The following is a 4879-nucleotide window of genomic DNA, read 5'->3' as shown; positions in this document are numbered from 1 at the left end:
AATTCCCTATTAAGGGGCTAAGTAATTACAGTAAAACCTTGCTGATAAGTTCCTGTTTGTTACGTTCCCCCACCTCTTATGCTCTGAAACATCAGACCCATTCGTGTATCTGGCCCGCAAAAAAAGTTCTCCCAGATCATGCATTCTTTTTCTGTGGTCCCCTAAGAAACAACACCGAGGTGCTATTGTATTTCTTATACTGATTATACCAGCTCATTTCTGAAAACACATCCCATTTGACCAGGCTGTATATCATATCTATGCAAGATTTCAGCTTACTACCCTGATCCATCTGTCTGCAGAAAGTATTTGAAATAATGAGCAATTTGTGGAGGCTCTGTGGTGTGCACAGGGCGGACATAGATGCCACAGATATGGTGTGAAACTCATATTAACTATAATGCACTAAACATGTTTCTCTTTGGTGTCTGCAGTTGTACCACTTACTGCAAGATGCAACAACTAAATACCTCTTGTGCAACTATTTTGCTCTCTACAAACTGAATTTGAACATATACATTGGTGGTATAGGCACATTACTTTCACACATATAGCTCCCAATGGCAGCATCTGTTAAAACCATATGTAGCAATAAAAATGAGCTAAGGAATTTTTAGACAGCAAAGTTAGAACTGCTTATGCCTGTTAAATAAAGAACTCTAGAGCTTGAAAAATTCAAAGGCCTTAACTGTACAACTACCACATTTTTTTTCTAAGGACCCCTCTTTGTGTTTTTTATACCCATGACAACAATGAAAATGGGGAGCTATGCGTAAACCTAAAGCAGATCTAACGATATTACAAAGTTGCCACAAAAAAATATATTTTATACAGAAGCTAAAACTTGGAAAAGTGGTCCATGGTCCTTTACAGCTGCTCAACCTGAAATGAATTCTCCACACATGCACTTAAGCAGCCGTTCCAGCTTCTACAAGTATGCTACAACTGTTTTTAGTTTCGTTAAAGCTGCCTGTGATGCAGCACTTTGCATAAGATTGTACAACCTTGCTTCAAATCTATATTTTTTGTTTATACCACATGGTTCAATAACTTGAATCAAAATCTTTTAATGAAATGGTACACTGTAAATGAATAGACTAATGGCATATTGTTTCCGGTCATCATGAGTTAGAATATTTTTGTAGTGCACATAATTAACCAATTAACTTCAATTATGCCAAATTTTAAATATTTCCACTTTGTTATAACAGAGCCATCAAATTCGCTTTCACTGCTCCACCTAATATGTCTGCAACATGGAAGGATTACTAAGACCAACATCAGAAGATCGGCTTTGATTATTCAAAGTAGACGTTCAAAACACATAACATTTACAAAAATGCTTGAAACACCCAAGAAATTGTTCCAAGTTTTTCACATATGCATAGTGCACATGCATCTTTCAGAACGCTACATTTCTTTGTAATGACTGCTGGCTCAATACTTGAATTTAGGTTTTTGATAGAAGAACCTAGCAGATAATTGTATTTCCTCTTCCACATATTTCATCAACAAATGACAGCCAACATCACTACAGAGAGGCAAGAGAGGTTATGCTTAAAACATCAGTGTAAAGAGGTCGACCGCTGCGGTAAATTGCAGTGGACTATAATAATTTCATAGGCCAGGTAAGTCGCAAGTTTGTAAAGTGAAAGGAAAAGGAAATAAAAGAAATATCTACCTCGGTCAGAGTCAATGGCAGGGTGCAGTGTTCTAATGTCGCTACTCCCCATGGGGCTGCAGCCAATACCTGGAAAAGTGTACAACACAAAGTTTCATTACTGCACAAGAAATTAATTCCAAAGCTACAAAAATGTGAACAGATTTACCAAGTGCAGTCGTCGGGTTGGCATGCTGATTTGTCTGGTGGATCCCTCTCACATCTCCAGGAGATATGCTACTGCAACTCATCCCTGTTAGAAAATTAACATGAAACCAGACTTAGAAACATGCAAAACTCAGCCTGTCAAATTGGGCCGAATGCTTGCTCCCAACTACAGCGAAGACAACCAAATTATTAAAATTAACCTCTCTTCAATATTGTATCTATACTACCCATAAATTCAGCAGTACATGAGCCAAATGCTGTACTGCTTCTTGTGCAGCTTTACAACGTTAGTCAGTAAACAAGTAACATGAAAAGCAAAAAAAAAAAAATTGCATGACCTTTTGTTGTGTGCCAGCAGAGTTTTAGCAATGCACAGCATGTGGATACCCCCAGACAAAGGATTTCACCAATGTGTTCATAAATTTTGTACAAAGGTGATGTATTACCAACTTTGTGAATAGAACTGAGCTAGAGAGAAGGAAGAAATTAAGTTTTACTACTGAACAATTAGGCTTGATCTCACCTGTATTCACTACTACACAGAGGCTGTTGAGATGCGTCACTCTAACCGGACACCTCACACAAGATAAAATGAAGCCATGCAGCAGCACAGCTTGGTCACGCCATCCAAAGATCGAAACTCTAGAGCACAGATGTGCAGACCTTTCACAGAAGAGCAGCAGATAGAGAGTTTGGATAACTGCTTATCAGTTTTTATGAACAACCACGATGCCTGTTCCACTCAACAAAAGGAAGCCAGCTCAGCAACTTCAGATAACAATGGTCTCCCCAAAGATGCAAAATACATGGTGGCAACCAGAACGCAGAGACTAGTAGAGGCGTTGGCAGACGTAAGATATGCTAATCAGATAGCGGAGGCTGCAACAAAAGCTTCAAGAGCATGCATAATCTATGAAGGGGATGTCTTGCTGCACGAGTACAGCAGGAATGTGCACACGAGGAACGTAATGCCAGCTAAAGGGGATCATGAAGTATATTGGCACTGAATGTTGTTCACTATGTCAAACATACAAGCATAAAATGTGTGGATATTAAATTTAATCTGCTTTATTATTGCTGCCACTACTCAGACTTAAATTTCCTTGTTTTTATAAGATGCATACAGCACTGAAGCAAGGAACAAAAATGCAGCCTGTCTTATGTCACACAGAGACACTGAAATGCATCTCAAGTGCAAAGCATACTAGTCTTGCAGAGAGTCCTGGAGTTGAGCTCAGTTAGCAAATCCCCTAAAACATGAGGAAAAAAGAACAAAAATTTGAAAGTGACCATGCTAATGAGGTACTAAAAAAATTTTTAAATGCTCAGCCCCATGCGGAAGTGCTCACATTCACAGGCTATATTTGTATGGCAAGTAAAAAGAAAAGTACAAAACACTGCCTACTTATGTACTTCCCTGCTCAGGACTACTAAGCTTATGACACTCACATAAAACAAGTGGCAGCGATTAAAAGAAACAAAAGGAGCTGCAGCCATTTTAAAGAAGAAATAAATTGTGCAGATCCCACGCACACTGGGAATCAACGTTATGCGAAGCATTTTGCAGGTACCTGGCCATTTAGCATTATTTGGAGTTTGGCAAAGCGATACCAGGTGAACCAGCATGTTTGTGTAAATTGAGTAATTGTGTGCACAGGTCAGCAAGCATATGCGAGTGTGATGACAGAAGCATGAAGTTAACCGCATTGAAGATGATCGTATGATGGCAACAGCATGGTTTATCGCTGGCCGTTCAACACACGCTTACGACATGGCGATTGTGCACTTCTACACAGAGATCGGACGAGCATAAGCTAGAAAAGCATGAATTGCAATGTCATCAGCAACCATGTCTTACAAAATTGTACGTACCTATATGGCTATGTCATGTGGTGTCTGTTAAAAATGACAATGGCATTTAGTAATCCAACCAAGAAATGTTAAAACATGATTAACTTGAGTAATCATGAAGTCTGTACAATGTCGCACACTTTATACATAGCGTTAGCTGCTACCAGGAAAGCATTGGGAAGGAGGAAGAGGAAAAACATTTATTGAAAGAAGAAAGGACAAGCAGGTGTCTTTTCTGCATTGGGGAAAGTGGGCCAGTTCCACAGATTCTGCAGTCTAACACGCCACCTCAAAGTGCCAGTCGTCAAGAGGAAAAAAGACAAGAAAGTAGCACAGAATGCACGTGCCCAGCATTTAAAAGAGCTAGGTGGCTTTGAAATGCGAGAAGTATGCATGAGACCGTGGCCTAATGGTTAGAGCACCAGGCTGCTGTGCTCAATGGTAGAGGTTTGATTCCAGCATCACTCACACATTATTTTCTTTTTATTAATAGAACAATACAAAAACAAAATGTTAAATTTATGTTTAGAAACCAATGACTACACCAAACGTGAGATATAAAATAAGTTTAATCAATAAGCATCAAAGGAGTGTTCGAACTTGGGTAAGGCAAAAAGGTGATACATCCAAGATTTATGTATAGATAGCCTTTACCGATTTGGTGAATGCAGCCACGTTGGATAATCACCAGCACCGGCAAAACAGCAACACTTGAATCCAATACACTCACTTTTAGCAGTACAGATGCATTGCAAAACTTACAAGGTAGCTTTCCTGCACAGCAAAATTTCATTCACAATAGTGAATGAAATTCAATTTTAATGCGAGCGAATATGCTGGCATTGACATTTCATCCGCACTTCACAACCAGCATATTCAGCATTTTACAGACAGCCACATATTGTACGCAATTATCAGTTCCTGAGCATTATTTAGACAGGTGCTCTTGAATGACAATGACTAGTCAATCATGCAGTTTGGCTGCTTGAAAGTGTGTAATTTTCATCAATCACGGGACATCTAATGATGCATATTTGCTATGCATTTATTACCCATGTGACTGGCAGCACTTGATGGGTGCAGACCTCTCACGTCGCTCCCATCCATGCTGCTACAGCTCATCCCTGGATGGAAAATCAATAATAATTTAAGTATTCGAGATATTACCGCACAGACCTAATTCAAAAACATGGTTTTAAA

Source organism: Dermacentor variabilis, chromosome 1 (genome assembly GCF_050947875.1).
Source record: "Dermacentor variabilis isolate Ectoservices chromosome 1, ASM5094787v1, whole genome shotgun sequence".
Taxonomy (NCBI): domain Eukaryota; kingdom Metazoa; phylum Arthropoda; class Arachnida; order Ixodida; family Ixodidae; genus Dermacentor; species Dermacentor variabilis.
This window is presented reverse-complemented; position numbering follows the sequence as displayed.